We start from the raw sequence: 9,326 nt of genomic DNA on the forward strand, positions 1-9,326 counted from the left end.
GTAATTTTTGAATTTCCTTAATTTTGAGAGAGCATTAATTCTATGCCATATTATTCACTGGAAGCACACACAATGCCAATGTCTGACTCCTCTCCAGTTTTATTCATTCTTCCAAGAGAAAAGTAATACGCTGGTACCCTTCGTTCTTCTTTCTACTTAATTCTAACTATACAGATGCAAAATTCCCCCCTTCCTAGGTCGTCCTTTTGTTCCATTATTGTGGTGGATTCATGTTGCCATCCTCATCTCTTTTTCCTTCTTTTCTATCCTCTGATTTTTTTTTTGTGCTAAGAAATATTAGGTGCCAGCCCAGCTTATGCTAACATCACATCTCCAATAATCGCTAAAAATTACCTTGAGCTTTTCAGCTTTATTCAGAATATTTTGGCCAGAATGTTATGGCCGCTCATATTGGTAAGATAGTCTCTTTCTGCGGCAGTGGACGGCGATTTGGCTGGGTGTCAAATTCTTCGACCTCGCTGCAGCTGGATTGTGTGTGTACGGGCGATAAACATGTTTATTCATATGTGCAATTCAAACCTGTTTATATCTGGTATGAATTGTTAATCTTTTTAATATCCTTCCTCCTGATTTATTCTTCATTTTGTTTCCCACTATTCTCATTTTGCTTTCTTTCCTACTCCTCCACCTAATTTATTTTTTGCTCCCCCCCGCCCAGTATCATGTTAGTTTAAACCAATTACTCCGTTTCTGTCATGTAAAATTAAATAAGAGAAAACATGGACATTGAAAAGCACCAAATCTGGACTGGATTCACCCAGATACTTGCTGGCAATGGGATGCCTGTTTGGCAGTGATTGTAGGGAACTGGCTGCACAAATTTCAGGTCAGCACAGAGACCACTGGTGAAGTGGAATATCTACTGCACATACACCTACTATAAATCTACTTATTTATTTGGGCACAGTCTACAGACAACCAATGCGCTTTGGGTTCCACCACCTTCAAGTCTACTAAAAGGCATTTTATGCACTATCACTTAATGTGTTATCCACAGAAATATCAGTTAGAACCAGCCATTCCACCCAAGTTCCTCTTTGCTAACAACTGGAGTGCAACACAGCTGTTCAATGCCTACGCTACATGCTGCTACATGCAAAAAAAATTTATCTAATGAATGATATAACTTTCTGTAATAACAAAAGCTCTGAAATATTTCAAGCTGAAGATTGCACTGTGGCAAGGTGATCACAATCTAGTGTAGCACTAGATTTTCTCTTTCTGTTTCACTTCTGCATTATTTTGGATAATATCAATAATGATGCCAAGATTCTGTGAACAGAGTGGAATTGTAAAAAAAAAGTCTCAGTTTAACATTCAATAAAAAGTTTGCTTTGAAAAATGTAAAACAAAGGCGGGGCATGGTCCAGCCCAGATATCAAACACTGTAAAATATTCTCTTCACAGTAACAGAGCCAAACAATATAACTGAAGTAAACAAAATACCAAAGCTTGGAGAACATGAAAGGAAAATGCTGACTGGAGTTACTTTTCATCTCTAACTGAATCTGACCAAACATCAAATAAAAGATCTACATGAAAAGATTTTGCTTTACTCGCACACCAATAAACTGGTAATCTGTGACCTGATACAACTGACATATGAACTTATGAAAACATGGATTGATTTAGCAATCATAAATGTGTATTTTATTATGGCTGCATTTAGAAACTTAAGCGTAAACAATTATTCCACCAAGTTTTATTTGCACTAACTGGAAATTACCCAAATACAGTAAGGGAAATATTCTGCTGTTGATCACGTAGAGCAATGTGTTCATGATATGACCATGAATGGTTAATTGTCAATCTGTTAATCCTTCTGAATGGCAGTGGGTAAGGATGGGGGGGATTTCCTAATCAACTAGCACCATGGTATGGTGGCACAGTGGTTAGCACTACTACCTCACAGCACCAGAGATCCAGGTTCAACTCCAGCCTCGGGATCACTCTCTATGTGGAGTTTGCACATTCTCTACATGTCTGCGTGGGTTTCCTATGGGTGCTCCGGTTTCCTCCCACAGTCCAAAGATGGATTATGTTGATTGGCCATGCTAAATTGACCCTTAATGTCAGGGGATTAGCAGGGTAAATATATGGGGTAATGGGATTAGAGCCTGTGTCAGATTGTGGTCGGTGCAGATTTGATGGGCACTGTAAGGATTCTGTGATTCTATTCTATGATTCTGTACCATGTGGTGACTGCAACACAACAGTCTTCTGATGTTAAACAACTTCACTTGCCTGCTCTTGCCACAGGTTCCTTGGTAAATACATTCCTTGTTTCAACAGACTGCTTGAAATATCACAGTTGTATAAAGAAAATGAGATAGCCATTGAGCTTGACTGCACCTGATTTACTGGTATAAAATGGGTGCATAGGATAATTTTCTCCATCATTCTTTGCCCCAAGGATGTCCAACTCTATTTTGATCAGGTCATTTTCCAGTCCTACTCTAACGGAGTCTCCACATTGCACTGTTGGTAATAAATTATAATCACATGATCAAATTTTATCTTAACTCAAAATAGTTCTCGATATTTTGTCTGAGTAAAAAAATATTTTAACTGGCAATGTAATATTTACCAAAAAGGTACAAAAAATATTGAATTCACTCCATGTGTTCAGTTTCTAAATTTGTTGTAAATCAAAAGGTGAGGGAAAAGACGACTGTTTGGTTGGTTGAACATTCAGCAGAGGGTCCAGCAGTGTGCGTGTCTAACACATGTTTCAGTTTACCTGCATCACTTTAAGTCATTTGAGGGTCACAGATGCATTGCTGGAGGACACTGTGATGGAAATCAACATCAGGAAAGAGGCCATGTTTCTGCGGCAACTCAGAGGTCCTCCCTCAGGGAACAGCCTCTGGAGGGAATAGGGAAGTGGCAAAGAAGATCAACAGCTTGAGCCAGGTCTCAAGGACATGGCAGCCATTCACAGTAACAAGGAGTCTCACAGCACCCAGTTAAAGTCCAACAGGTTTACTTGGAATCACAAGCTTTCAGAGCACTGCTCTTTCATCAAGTGACTCACCTGATGAAAGAGTCCAACACCAGCATCTTCACATCGTTCTACAACAGGTTCAATGATCTCATGTGGATGGTCAAGGTTAGTGAATGTATCTTAACATGCAATCTCATAACCACTACACCACCAAATATTCACATTACATCCATGGGTGGCAAGGTGGCACAGTAGTCAGCATAGCTGCCTCACAGAGCCAGGGAGCTGTGTTCAATTCCGGCCTCAGGTGACTGTGTGGAGTTTGCACATTCTCCCTGTGTCTACGTGTGTTTCCTTCGGGTGCTCCTGTTTCCTTCCACACTCCAAAGATGTGTGGGTCAGATTGATTGGCCATACTAATTTGCAGTTAGTGTTGGGGGGATTAGCAGGGTAAGTACATGATGTTACAGAGATAATGCCTGGATGGGGTTGTTGTTGATTTGATGGGCCAAATAGCCTCCTTCTTCACTGTATGGATTCAATTATGCTATGATTCTGCTCAATGTGTGCACTACCCCCACCACTCACATATCAGCAACTGGGACTCAGGGTCTGTCATGTTTGATATGCACTCTGTTCGCCATGTTAAGCATTCACTCCCTCCTTATTGATGGACAATGGCACTAGGTGGTAGTGCTTCCAACTCTGCAAGCTCTACCATCTAGAAAGACAAGGATCACAGGCACATGGGAAAACAAACATGTCCAAGTGACACACCCTGACTTTGAAATAATTGCTTCATTGTTGCTGATCAAATTATTAGAATTTCCTTCATAGCAGTGGCGTGATTGTCTCTGTACTACATCCTTCAAAGAGGCCATTATCTCCTCAAAGGAAATTAGGGATGGGCAATGAATATTTGCCTTGCTAACAATGCTCACATCAAAAGAATTGTTTTGGGAAAAAAATCTCAGCAGTGACATGTGAGAACTAAAAAGTGATTTGCGAGTTGTCACTGGCAGCAGACACCATGGGAAGCCTGTGACTGTGATGTTACTTTGTCCACCTGCTTATTTATGGCAAGGGAAAATGAAATGTATTTAGCCACTCGGAATGCAGCACCTCTGTGACCTGTGTTATACAACAGTGGAGGATAAGCTCTTTGATGCTGGAAATATTGGCTGTTCTAGCCCGGCTTGAGCCAATTGTATAAAAGTTCACAATCACAATCGCCTTCACAGACAGTGGCGATGTTGTCCCCTCTGCTCTGATAGTACAGCAGGCGGCTCCCCTTTTTTTGAACAAGGGTGTAACAGTTGGAATCTTCCACACTTTTGACACCATTCGTCTATCTTGGTAAGATTGGAATATTGTGGTCAATAACTGTCTCAGCACCCTCGAATGATTCACATTCAGAATGGGCAACTTATCTATTTTAAATACCACCAGCCTTTGTAATTCTTCCTCCTTACCAATTTCATCTCATCCCAGTATCCCAGAAACCTATTCATTTCCCATGACTTTGCTAAAGTCTTCTTAAACACCAATGCCAGCACTAATTTTGTATCTTCATCGCGAGGGGGATTGAATATAAAAGTAGGGAGGTCTTGCTGCGGCTGTATAGGGCATTGGTGAGGCCGCAGCTGGAGTATTGTGTGCAGTTTTGGTCGCTGTACTTACGCAAGGATATTTTGGCCTTGGAGGGAGTGCAGAGGAGGTTTACTAGGCTGATACCGGAGTTGAGGGGGTTGAGCTATGAGGAGAGGCTGAATAAACTAGGCTTGTACTTGTTAGAGTTTCGAAGAATGAGGGGAGATCTCATTGAGACATAGAAGATGATGAATGGGATGGATAGGATAGAGGTGGAGAGACTCTTCCCGCTCAGAAAGGACAGTAGGACTAGGGGGCACAGCCTCAAGATAAAAGGGGGGTGGTTTAGAACGGAGTTGAGGAGGAACTTCTTCACTCAAAGGGTGGTGAATCTCTGGAATTCTCTGCCCGTTGAAGTGGTGGAGGCTGCCTCGCTAAATATTTTTAAGACGCGGGTTGATGGGTTTTTGATAAGTGAGGGGATTAAGGGTTATGGGGAGAGGGTGGGAATGTGGAACTGAGCCACGACAGATCAGCCATGATCTTATTGAATGGCGGGGCAGGCTCGAGGGGCTAGATGGCCTACTCCTGCTCCTATTTCTTATGTTCTTATCTCAGTCAGGCCTTCTGCCTCCACCACTATATCCCCATTTTTGGATCAGCCCCATGTCCCCTCTGACATCCCTATCCTATTAACATAACTGTAGAGTCTGTATTCAATTATAGAGTTGGAATGTCAATCCCAAAAGCTATTAGCTAGAACTGTTATACCATGCCACTTCCTTTTACCAACAGTTAATAATCTCTACAGCTTTGGAGATAAGAATTGTTGAGGGGCAAAGCAGTTTGTTTTGTTTATTCTCCTCCAGCTTAGCTTCCACACCTTTATAATTGATTATTCTTAAGAGGTCAGTGGAGAATTGGCCTATTACATGCCTGTTTATCAAATTGCGCACATTAGCACTGGCTGACTTGTTCTTCAGCCATCAAAGGGAATTATTTTATCTGTTATGATTTTCCCCAGACTGTACATGGATCTACCACCCTGTCATAATACAACAATTGCTATTGCTCTTCACAATTTCATTTGAAAGGGAATTGTAGTTTTAACATAGTATGAAATACCTTAGATTGTACTTTAATTTCTATATAAGTATTCAGAATGCTAAATTGCTAAAACGAAGACAGGCCTGATTCTAATAGTTTCAAGATACCATTTCATGAAATATGTTTACCCTTCCACACCCAGATCATAATCTTCGTTCCAACTGAGATATATCTCTCCCATGTGTATCATTTCAGTGAAGACTTTGCCAAGTTACAGACAAACATTAATTATCACTTTAAATAATAACAGCAAAGGAATAAGTGAAGTTCCTCAGACCCCTTTGAAAAATCAAGCAGTTAAAACGCATTAACTTGGTATCTGTCCAAGGCTAGATGCTATTACTTCTGATTTTTGTTCCAAACTGTAAGCAATTGATTGCATAATTGAGGAAGCAGCTTAGAGGAAATTCTGACAGCATTCATACAACTGAAAATGAACCACGCTGGGGTTAATGAGAGGTATAGTCATGTTGCTTCTGTTATCTTGCATTACAAGGTTTGTAAGTACTCCAAATCAGTACCTTAATAATGAAAAATAAAATCATGTATTTTAGCTTTGTCTCAATGCTTAGTATTTGATTCATATTGTAAAAAAAAGTATTGTGAGTGAGCAAAGGCATCCGGACACTCTGGAAGGTGATAGACCATGCTCAGAGCCGGAGCTTTCTGGCCATTCATGCTGGTGGGATCTTGGGTCCCACCAGCTGTGCACCACCGTTGTAGGTTCCCAGGTGGTGAGGGGTACATTCAACAGGAAACTCTGTTAATAGTGGTACGCCCAGAAGATTCTGCTACTGGTCACACCTCGCCACCACAAAACTCTGCATTGCAGAGTAAATCTACCCAGTGTGTATGTCACTTCAGTGGCTGTAAGCTGATTCAAAAGTGGCAATCCTTTCTGCAGCTGGCAGAAAAACTCCTGTTCCTTCCCTTGGTTGTGAGTAGACACGCAGCATGCAAGAGCTGTTCAGTATTATCAATAAATTTGTGGTGTATCCACTGCACTGTCGGCCTATCAGACAAATCAAAGCAAATGGAGGTGTGCACTCTTTTAAATTTAGCAGGCCCTAAGGTGGCCAAAAAAATTTGAGGATGGGGTTTTACGGCCTCGCTTGTTCTAAAATCCCTCCCAAAGTCAACAGACCTTCCCATTGTCTACCCCTCACCTGCTCCGATTCCCATGGTGAGCGGGCTGGTAAAATTCCAGCCTGCATCTTTCGTCTATAAATGGAAGAAGAAAAGGAGGACCCCAAGATATTGCTAAAAACAATTGGGCACATTTGCATGCCAGTAAAGAACATTATATTGAATAGGCACACATTCTTTACAGCCAGCCAAATATTTGATGAATCTATTCAATCGTCAAACTCCCCCTGCCATTTCAGAATTAGTGCAGGGAGCAAAAATCACATGTGACTGCAGTAAAAGTCTATGGATAATAAGTTGGAAATTTAACAATAATCCTGAACTCTTTGTTTCAATTGACATTGAGTTCTCAACCATACACTGGCTTCTACAATTCTCCCACTGATTCAGAAGCAATATAACTTTGTGTTACTTTTTTTCTTGTTTGGTAATTAGACACAGAAACCAATAATCTATGGTCCGCTGACAAAAAAAACACTTGTTTGTGTTGATATATGATGCCCGCTGGGGATAATATATCAAACTCCATCTGCTTATGCAAATTGATATGGTTATATTAAAGTAACTACAATAACAGTGCGTCAAGAAGATTTCATCAATCACTACGCTTTGTATCTATCAATGTGTCATTTCATAGGAAAACCTACAAGTTGATAGGTTTACAAAAAAAGTATTAAGATATTTTGATGCAACTTGTTACACTTGATTTAACTAGCAATTGATAAAGTTAAGGTCATAGCTAAAACTAAAATTGCTGGAAATACCTGTATCTAGGGAGAGAGAGAAGCAGAATTAACTTTGCAGATATATGACACTTTCCTTCTCCCCTGTGTACCCTGTGTGTTTTGTTGGTATAGCACGCAAGAAACAATACTATTCACTGTATCCCAATGCACGTGATAATGAGAAATCAAATTGGAACTGTTCTCATGATATTACAACTTCAAAAATACTTTTTAGGCTATAAAGGACTTTTAGAAGGCCAATGGTCATTGAAAGTTCTATGTAAATACAAATATCTCTTTCTTTTTTCTTCCCTATCATTAAAAACAGAGACATTCATGACGCTTTGACATAATGAGCAGAGGACTTCTTCCCATATACTAGCCCAATATTTATACCTTAATGAAATATGCGTGCTCCGGGTCATTTTCATATAGTTATTTTTGTAACCAACCTCTGTGTGAATTGCCTACATTTCCTACAGTGACATAACTTCAAACCAGTGATCTCCATGCTTGTGTATGCTTCAGGGACTTGAACAACTTACAGCAGGTACCTCAAAGCACTGCAGAGACCATCAGTAGTGACTTTGCAATATCCTCCAAATCCTTCTGCAAGAAAGGCAATCCAAAGGCAATGCCCTGTCAAAAGTCAACATGTTCAGTGTCGTGGTGTTAATCATTCAAGACCAGAACTGCTGAGAGGGCTCTGTCAGTCATACGCCAAACACCAGTCTTCCAAAGCAACTATTTTACTCGGAACTCGGCTGTGGCAAGAGACTCCCAGGAGGGCAGTAGAAATATTTGAATGCTGTCCACAAAGCATCAAACATCTTGGTGACTCAGGACTCCCTGACTCGTGACCAACCAATATGGAGAAGGTTAATTTGGGAAGACACGAACAGATTGAGAGACTTTGTCGAGACTAGGCAGAGGCAGGATCAAGGTATTGGAGCGAGTGCACAAACATCCAAATAATTCATTTGCCTGCCCCGCATGTAGTAGAGTCTGGAGATCACACACTGGACTTATCAGCCATCTCAGAACCCAGTGAACCAGGGTGGAAGCAAGGTCCAGAGTGACTACCCTAAAAAAGGACACTTTAAAAGTATTTGACTGCAAAGCATTTCTTTGATGTCCTGAAGTGATGAAAGATACTATGTAAAAGTTGGTCTTTACATTTATCTGCCAATCAGTCTGTAAGTCTTTCTTTCTCTTTAATTAGACAATCAAGCAGATGGAACAAATGAGTTTTATAACAGACAGACAATCTAGTCATTCATCACCCAGGCACTGAAGAGGAAAATACTAAGAATATTTATTTTATAATTTTTGGAAATTTAGTAATTTCTGAGAAACCCAACCAATATTGAAATTCAAGTTTTTTGTGCTATCCGGTAATGCCTGCCTATAACTTTCTTTGTGTTGTTTCACATTTTTGTTGTGGGGAAATTAAAGTTAAATAGAGTCATAGAGGTTTACAGCATGGAAACAGGCCCTTCAGCTCAACTTGTCCATGCAACCCTTTTTTTTAAAATCCCAAAACTAGTCCCAATTGCCCACGTTTGGCCCATATCCCTCCGTATCCATCTTACTCATGTAACTATTTAAATGCTTCTTAAAAGACAAAATTGTACCAGTCTCTACTATTACCTCTGGCAGTTTGTTCCAGACACTCACTACCCCCTGTGTGAAAAAATTGCCGCTTTGGACCATTTTGTTTCTCTCCCCTCTCACCTTAAACCTATGCACTCCAGTTTTAGACTACCCTATCTATGGGAAAAGATATTGATTAT

The sequence above is a fragment of the Carcharhinus amblyrhynchos genome, chromosome 13, assembly GCF_965287045.1.
Source record: "Carcharhinus amblyrhynchos chromosome 13, sCarAmb.v2.hapA, whole genome shotgun sequence".
In the NCBI taxonomy this organism is placed as follows: domain Eukaryota; kingdom Metazoa; phylum Chordata; class Chondrichthyes; order Carcharhiniformes; family Carcharhinidae; genus Carcharhinus; species Carcharhinus amblyrhynchos.